Source organism: Propithecus coquereli, unplaced genomic scaffold (genome assembly GCF_000956105.1).
Source record: "Propithecus coquereli isolate 6110/MARCELLA unplaced genomic scaffold, Pcoq_1.0 Scaffold281, whole genome shotgun sequence".
Classification (NCBI taxonomy): Eukaryota; Metazoa; Chordata; class Mammalia; order Primates; family Indriidae; genus Propithecus; species Propithecus coquereli.
The window spans coordinates 209,700-218,051 of NW_012148408.1; the positions used below are offsets into that span (position 1 = coordinate 209,700).

The 8,352-nt window shown below is 52.1% G+C and overlaps 1 protein-coding gene across 8 annotated transcripts in view; it reads left to right on the forward strand.

Annotated features, from left to right (window-relative positions):
• Positions 1-2,188: 2,188 nt before the first annotated feature.
• Positions 2,189-8,352, forward strand: part of MYO18A (myosin XVIIIA) — a 97,993-nt gene continuing 91,829 nt past the window's right edge. For 6 of the 8 annotated variants that reach the window (XM_012648299.1, XM_012648300.1, XM_012648295.1 and 3 more), the window contains exon 1: positions 2,189-2,260. The gene's annotated coding sequence lies outside the window, so the exon portion shown is untranslated. Of the gene's footprint in view, positions 2,261-4,360; positions 4,407-8,352 lie in introns of those variants that run through there. The other 2 variants (XM_012648296.1, XM_012648297.1) reach the window with 2 other exon arrangements.

Here is an 8,352-nt window from a genome sequence, read left to right on the forward strand (position 1 = left end):
GCACACCACGACGCCTGGCTAATTTTTCTATTTTTAGTAGAGACAGGGTCTCGTTCTTGCTCAAGCTGGTCTTAAACTCCTGACCTCAAGCAATCCTCCTGCCTCGGCCTCCCAGAGTGCTAGGTCTAGATTCTTTTTTTTACACGTGGATGTCCAGTTCCAGCACTGTTTATTGGAAAGACTACACTCATTTAATTTTCAAAACAAACTTTGAGGGAGGGAGGAAGTCACTGTTATTATCCCCATTTTGCAGATAAACTGAGGCACAGAGAGGTTTTATAAATCACTCAGAGTAACACAGGTAGTATTTGGCAGAACTGAGATCTGAACCCATGCAACCTTGCTCCAGAGTCCATGCACACTCGATTCTTACCTATAATAATGATATTTCCCTTATAGGTTTGTTGTAAGGAATAGAGATTGTGTCTGGTACATAGTAGGTGCTCAGGAAGCAGGACTGATAGTCACTGTCCCACCTAGGTTGGACCTAGGTGGAACCTGTCTCCAAGGTTCCACTCAAATGTCATGTTATTGAAGTATTAACTTCCTCACTCCTTCAGCCAAATAAGTCTTCCATCATAGCACCCATCTCGTCATCCAAGGAATGACAGCCTAGTGAACCCTATTGCAGGCACCTCTACCTGTTCTTCATGTAACAGGCCACATCTGAATTCCTTCTGTGTCACCCAGAGTTCCTGAGGCTGCATTTGGCTCTTAGCAAGCAAAGTTTGTTAAATTGAGTTTGAGTAGCTTGTTATTCCTTTATCCAAAGTGCTCATCCTGGCTGGGTGTGGTGGCTCACGCCTGTACTCCCAGCACTTTGGGAGGCCTAGGTGGTGGGACAGTTGCTTGAGGTCAGAAGTTTGAGACCAGCCTGAGCAAAATATCAAGACCCCAACTCTACAAAAAATAGAAAAATTAGCTGGGCATGGTGGCACACACCTGTCATCCCAGCTACTCCAGAGGCTGAGGCAGGAGCATCCCTTGAGCCCAGGAGTTTGAGGTCGCAGTGAGCTATGATCATGCCACTACCTCATGCCCAGGCAACAAAGCAAGACCCTGTCTCCAAAAAAAAAGAAAAAGAAAAAAACCAAAATACTCATCCCAATGTGATCTATTTCCCAGGAACTCCTAAACTCCTACCTCTTAACTCTGCTTCTGAGTCTCTTCCTCACTCCAGCTTTCCCTGGTCTGTCGGGTTGGGCCACCCTTGCCTGGAGAAGTTCCTGTTTGGGCTGTCTGGGGAGGCAGCTGCCATTGTCTGCTACACCCTTTTTTCTGCACCGCCCTACTCAGTTTCTTCCAAATTCTGGGGTACCCCCACTCCAGCATAGACACTGCCCAGAGAAATGTCCACTTCTCTCTTTCTCTCCAAAATCAAGACTTAGCACCTATCTGGGAGGCTTGGTCTCTGAATACCCCTTGACCTCTCCTAGAAAATCTAAAATCTCCTCTTGTTGGGTAGAGCAGCTCACTTCATATGTACGGTGGACCCACGGACACACTGCATTCCAAAGAGCTCCTGAAGGGTGTTAATCTTGGCATTGGTGGACTCCTTCAGGAAGTGTCACTTATGGCCTTGCTCCCTGGGCCCTGGTATGCCTCTTGGGCAGCTCCACTTTAGGCAGGGGTCTCTCAGACCAAGCCATTGGGAACCTGTTCCCACCTTGGAGAGTGCATTCTGGCAGTGCCACTTTGGACATGGCAGGCAGTACCTGCTCTGGACTGAACCAGCTAGCGCCATCCAGCAGGGCCTAGCCACCTTGGGAAGAGGTGGCCAGCAAGACTCAACTGTTTCCTCTAGACAGCACTACCCTGGGCATAGCCTGCAGAGTCCAGTGCCTGTCTTGGACAGAACCTCTTCTGCACATTTATCACGACCCTGGTGTCTGCCCTAGGCAGTGCCACTCGGCACCTTCCGGACATGTGCAGCAGCCTCCAGTGCTCAGGGCAGACAGGACCTCCAGGCAGGGCCTCTCGGACACAGCTAGAGGGGCCTCGGAGCCCAGTGCGAACAGAGTCTCCCAGGGCAGCGCCGGTGCCCGCATGGCCCGCGTCTGGCGGCGCGCCGGAGCGCTGCCAGGCAGGCCGGGCGTTTTTTCCCGGAGCCGCCAGCAGGGAGCTCCCTTTCGGCTCGGCTCGCGCGCTCGCGGGGGGCGGCGCTGCGCTGCGCCGCGCTGCGCTCCAGCCCGGACCGGGCCGGGGCCGCTGGATGCCGCGTCTCCGCTTCTGCTGCCTGCCGGGCGGGCTCCGGCGGCGGGTGAGTGCGGGGCTACGCGGGCGGCCGCTCAGTGGCGGGCCAGGTCCGGTGGGGCGGAGGGGCGGGCTCCGGTCGGGTGGCCAGGCGGGCGCCGGGGCCCGCCGACTCCTCCTCCTCCCCTGTCCCCTGGAAGCAGCGGCCCGGACTCCCGGCTCCGGTCTCTGGCGGCGCCGAGGAGCTCGACGCCCGGGGACGGGGGCCGACCGGGAGGGGAAGGCTGCGGAGGGACAGCACCGGCCCCTCTGGCCAGCCCGCGGGGCGCGGGGCGGCAGGACAGGGTGGCCTCAGTTTTGGGGGATTCGGGGCTTGGAGGAGCCGAGGTGGCCCAGAGCTGCTGGGTGGGGGCTGCAGCCTCGGGAGTGGGGGCTTCTCGGGGCCAGGCCCAGGCCCCCCTGGTAGAGCGATGGAGCGAGGCGCTGAGGAAGGCAACGGGGAAGGCGAGCACCTCCACTGAGCCCTTTATCCCTCCCAGCGGCCTTCACTCTTTCACTGCCAGGCCGACAGCGGGCTCCTCTCAAAGGAGCAGCTGCTAGACAGCTGGCAAAACAATGGAGACCCCGCTTCCCTGTGCCCCCTCCCCTTGAGACAGAAGACGGGGGTGGAGGGGTAGGGAGTGGGGGTGGAATGGCAGACTTTGGGGATTAGGGAGTGCAGGCTGTCCCCAGTGACGGGCTGCTCACCTCACCTTTCCCTGCAAAGGGGTGGGGTGTGTGTGGGAAGGTCGGACAGCCTGCCTGCCCCAGGCCTCTAGGAGAGACCGCCCTGACGCCCCGCCCTGCTAACCTGTCATGCCAGTTGTTTCGCCAATGGGATGGGGAGGTGGTAGGGTTAGCTGCCCCCCGCCCCGCGCCCTGTGTTGGGGGGCGCTGGTTGGTACCTAGCCTGGTGAGGAGTGTGGGTCGTGGCCCTGGTTGAGATAAGGCCTGCGGGGACACACCACACATTGGGGCTTTGTTGTCGGGGTGGAGGTGGGGGTGTCACCCTGTTGCAAGGCACATGTGTCCTACTGATTAGTTGGAACGGCTGAGGCCAGAATGAGCCAGAGGTGGGGGTTGGGGGGCGGAGAGGAAGACAGCCAGTTTGTTTTTTAAACCGGTACTCATTTTGCCTGGTCACTTGGCCAAGGGGGCATGTGTTTGGCGCTGGCCTCTTAGTTTGTGCTTGTGTGGGTGGGTTGGGAGAATGCTTCCTGAGAGGGGTTCTCTTGGCTAGGGCCTTCCTGCCCTTAGGTCCCCCAAAATTATAGAATTGGGTTTTCTTCCCCCTTCCCCTTGCCACTGACTTGGGCTAGTTTGCTGGGTTCATTTTGTCTCTTGGAGTCCCTGGCATGGCGGTGGCTGAGGAGACCTTGTACATGCCCCTATGGAGTGTGTATGCACTGGGGCTGAGCTGGGAGGGAGAGGAGGTCACCTGGGTGATTAAGAGCAAGATCACCTTGGCAGGACATGGAATCCAGAGCACATGGAATCAAGCTGCCTTTCCTTATGCTTACCAGATCTGGAGCCCTTTTCTTGAGCAAGTTGGTGTCCTGTTGTCATGGCAACAGGTCTGGCCTAACATTCCCCACCCTTTTTGGTTCAGGGGCTACTTTCTATTCAGGGATATTGAAAGTTGCTCTCCTGAGGTCTCTGGCTTCCTGACAAGCCTCCCTGGCTCTTTGTCAATGGCCAGCCACCTCCTCAGCTTCCCCTCTGTCCTTTTGTGATGAGGGCTTTCCAGGAAACATCCTCCTGGTTTCTGGACTTGACAGGACTGGTTATATATAGCCTCCAGTGGAGGTGTGCTTGTCCATTTGGGGTTGAGGGCATTGAGGCTGGGGCCTCAATCCCAGGAAGACAATGGCTTTGGGGGCAGCTATTGTGCTGGGGCGAGTAGGGGAATGAGAAGGGTTGCAGGTGGGGTCAGAGGGTGGGGGTGGGAGTGGTCACGGGCTGGTGGTCACTTCCTTTGGGAACTTTGGACTTGGAACAGTTGATGACCTGGTGCCTGGTAGCTCTGAGTGTCTGCTTTGTTTGCTCTCCTGTCCTGGCTCAGGTGCCAGGGCGTGTGCCTGAGGGCTTCCTCCTGTGCCCCAGACTTTCCTGAGAGGGTCTCATGTGGATGATGCCCTTTCTGACTCCTGCCTGGTCTCTCAGCCTTACTCTCGGTCAGTCTGGGCAGCCAGCCAGTTGCTTGGAACTCCCTTCACTGGCCCTGCTTGGGGGTGCTCACTGAGGGTGCATGTGTCTTCAGAAGTTGGACCTGAAAACTCTGGGGTCTCCCAGGGGCAGGTACCTAAAGGTGGACTGGGTGGGGCAGAACTGGGGCTTATGTGAAAGGGAGAATCCACCCTCTGGGGTGGAGCAGGGAGTTGCTGGAACTCAGGAAGCCTTGATCCGGACTTGGTGTGTCACAGGTCTCCAGGGCAGCAGGGCTGTTCTTGCTCCTTCAAACCAGACGTCTGCCCAGCCAGACCCCCTTACCCGGAGTGGATGCCACAGTTGGGAACCAGAACATCCGTGTGAGCTGGGTCCTGTCGGTGGCCCTGGGCCCCAGGCCTTGTCCTAGGCCTCTCTTGGGTGTGGTGTGTAAAGCTGAGGGGCTCTGGCCTGATACAGCTTAAAGGTTGGGAGGGATGGGATGGCTCAGCCCCCTGTGTGCCGACTGACAGGTTCCCACAGGACTTGGGATGGGGGCTTGATGGAGTTTTTAAGTTCTGCTTTGGGCCAGGCTAAGGGAGCCCTTTAGGATCTGCACACCCCAGCCCCCAACCCCCTTCATCATTACCCCCCCTCCCCCAGCCAGCATTTTCCAAGGCAGCTTGAATTAGAGGGTGGGGAGGTGCAGAGGTGGGAGCTGGATTGAGGGCGGCGAGCAGACCTGGTGAGCCTCCACTCCCCACCCCCTCACTTCCCTGCCCTTTGTCTAGAGGTAGAAATTGTGGGGCTTGGAAATTATCCACATTCCCTTGACATTTCAAACAGTTTAGAGTCAGGCAGCAGTTTAAGTTGTTGGACTGATGACTTTACTCGGCCCAAGGCCCTTTCTCTCTGCTAGGTACTTTATCGTCATATACAAGGGATTATTTTTATTATTCTCTGGTATTCAGAGATGTTGAATGATGGGCTCAAGGTCACACAGCAAGTCCGAAGCAGAGCAGAATTAGGACCTGCAGGTTGTGGTCGAGCAGAATACCTCTCCAGCAAAGGCTTGGAGTCAAGTCTGAGCTCTCAGGCCCTTGGAAATTTTAGAGTTGAAATAGCTGAGGCCTAGAGAGGGGACGGGACTTGCTCAAGGTCACACAGAAGGGGGTGGAGCGGGGTGGGGGGTATTACGGAGCTGAGCGCCCAGCGGGCTGCAGCGGTGCACCTGGGAGAGCGGCAGGGGACTAGGCTGGGCCACTGGCACCTTCCCGCTCTCCTTTCTCCCGGACCTGCGGGATTGCTGCGTGCCGGGGGAGACGGTATCGCAGCGGGAGGCGCCGCGGGGCTGCGGCTGCGTCGGCCCGGCCGCCTGGAAACGCCAAGGGCCGCCGGCTCCCCGCGCTGCGGCGGGCGGGCCGGCTGATGTCATGTGAGAAGCGTGCAGTCGGAATGAGAGAGCACACCTGGAGCCAGATAAGCTCCGTGTGACCTGGCGGTGAATCACCGGCGCTGCGGAGCTCCGCAGAACCGGCCGGGAGGAGGCTCATCGGCGGCCGCTCCCCGTGGGGCCACCAGCCTGGCCAGGTGCTGCGCGACCCCACCGGGCCGCTTTTGCTGTGCTTGGTGTGGGCAGGCGCCGAGATAGGGGCCTCGCGGCTGTCGGAAACGGCCGCTCTGGGAGGTCAGAGGCCAAGGGAGAGAGGCCGGCTCTCTTGGGAAAGTATTTCCTTTGTATTTATTTATGAGTGTGGTCTGGGGGGTGGGGGGTGGGGGACTGACCTAAGTATCCTCCCACAGCAGAGGCTGGGCGCCCTCCTCTTGAGATGCTAACGTTATAGTTTCCATTTCCTGGGGTTTCTACTTTGCCAGAAGCAGGGTGACCCATTTAAATCTGTCCCCACTTACAGCCACAAGACACCAGTGAAACATATTTTAACCAAGTCCCCCAAGTCACTGAAACTTTTTCAAGACATAAAGGCAGTTCTTAAACTGACTATTGCAAACCCCGTTTACAGCTTTAATGTTAATGGGTTGCTTACTACTTTGGCAAGACTTTTTTCTTTTTCTTTTTTTTTTTAGTCTTTAAAATCATAAAAGTAACGTGCTGGAAAAAAGTTGAATCAGTAGGTAGCGTATTAGGTAGAAAACTCAAGTGTTACCCCTCTTTTCCCCTACTCCCCAGAGATGACCACTGATAGATTTTTGTAATAGATCTTTCCAGGCTATTTTTAAAAAGCTTGTTGTATATATTTTATGTATTATATATATATTTATAGTTTAATATATATTATGTAAAATATTTTATGTAAATATTAAAACTTTTTTGTTTTGTAGGAAGTAAAAAGCATCTAGAAAAGTAGAAGAAAAATTACACATAATCCCGCTACCCATAGCCCCTGGGCTTAAATATACACACACACGCCCCATCAACTGAATATTCTCATTGTAAAAAATTAAAGCAATATAGACAAACACAAGTCTGCTCGACTTGTCTAAAATCTCAGTCTCCTTCACAGAGCATGTATTTTTCTGTGCATATGTAATAATTGCACATGATGTACATGTATATATTCACACATACATACATAGTTTTTAAAATTTTAGCAAAATTACATATTATCCTGCAATTTGCTTTTTTCACTTAGTATAGGATAGAATCTCTTCCAGGTCAATATATACAAATCTACTTCATTCTTTTTATTAACTGCCCAGTTTTTCTATCATTTAGCTATTCTCCAGTGATGGACTTCATTTTTTAGAATTGCTATTATAAACAATGCTGCAAAGATTAGACACGTTTATTGTGTGAATATATCTATAGATGTCCTATAGGTAGAAATGCCCAGTCAAACAATATGTACTTAAATATTTTCATAGATACCACTAACTTGCCCTCCTAAAAGATTATACTAATTTTTGTTCCTGCCAACACATATGAGATTCTGCTTCCCATGCCCTAATTGATTGATGTTATCAACCTTGATAGTTTTTACTAAACTGCTAAATGAAAAATAGCATGTCTCTCTGCTGAATACTTGTTCGTGTGTTTTGGCCATTCATACTTGTGAATCTGAATTGCCTGTCTGTAGTATCCTTGGCAGTAGCTGTATGGGGCCTCTGGACTCAAGCTAGTGTGATCCAGCTTGGCCATGTGCTCACTGGGTTGCCTTCACTTCTTTGGGCTTTACTTTCCATATGCAAAGGTCTTACCTCACGCTTGTGCTGATAGTCACTGTACACTCTATTATCCTTTTTAGGATCCCATTTAGATGGCAAAAAATGTACCCTGCTGCTATTAGGTACTATTCCTGAGGGCCTATTAGGGGCTAGGCACTATATGAAGGGCTTGTATACATATTTCATTTAATTCCTACACTTTATGTGGTATGTGCTATTATTATCTCCATTTTACAGATGGGGAAACGGAGGCATAGAGGCCTTAACTGACTTGCCCAAGCTTGCATAGCTATTAACTCGGATTTGCTCCCAGGTGTGTTACCTGACATCCAAAGCCTGAGCTCTTTCACTAGGCTTATTTGCCTTTGTAGCACTTGAATTTGGTAGGTGCTTGATAGATACATAATTTTTCTCCACATTTTATCACAAAGATCTGCAAACATTCAGAAAAGTTAAAGAATTTTTCAGTGAACACACTGTGCCTCCTAGATTCTACAATTAACATTTTCCTCTCCTTACTTTCATGTATGTATTCCTTGACACATCCATCAAAGTTTCTTAAATTTTTGACACATCCGTTTCAGAGTAAATTGTAGACATCAGTATACTTCACCCCAAATACTTTAGTATATGTGTCATTAACTCAGAGTTCAATATTTGTTTATAGTTCTTTTTTCTTTTGAGTGAATATTTACACACAATGAAATGGACAAATCTTTTTTTTTTTTTTTTTGAAACAGAGTCTCACTGTGTTGCCCAGGCTAGAGTGCCGTGGCGTCAGCCTAGCTCACA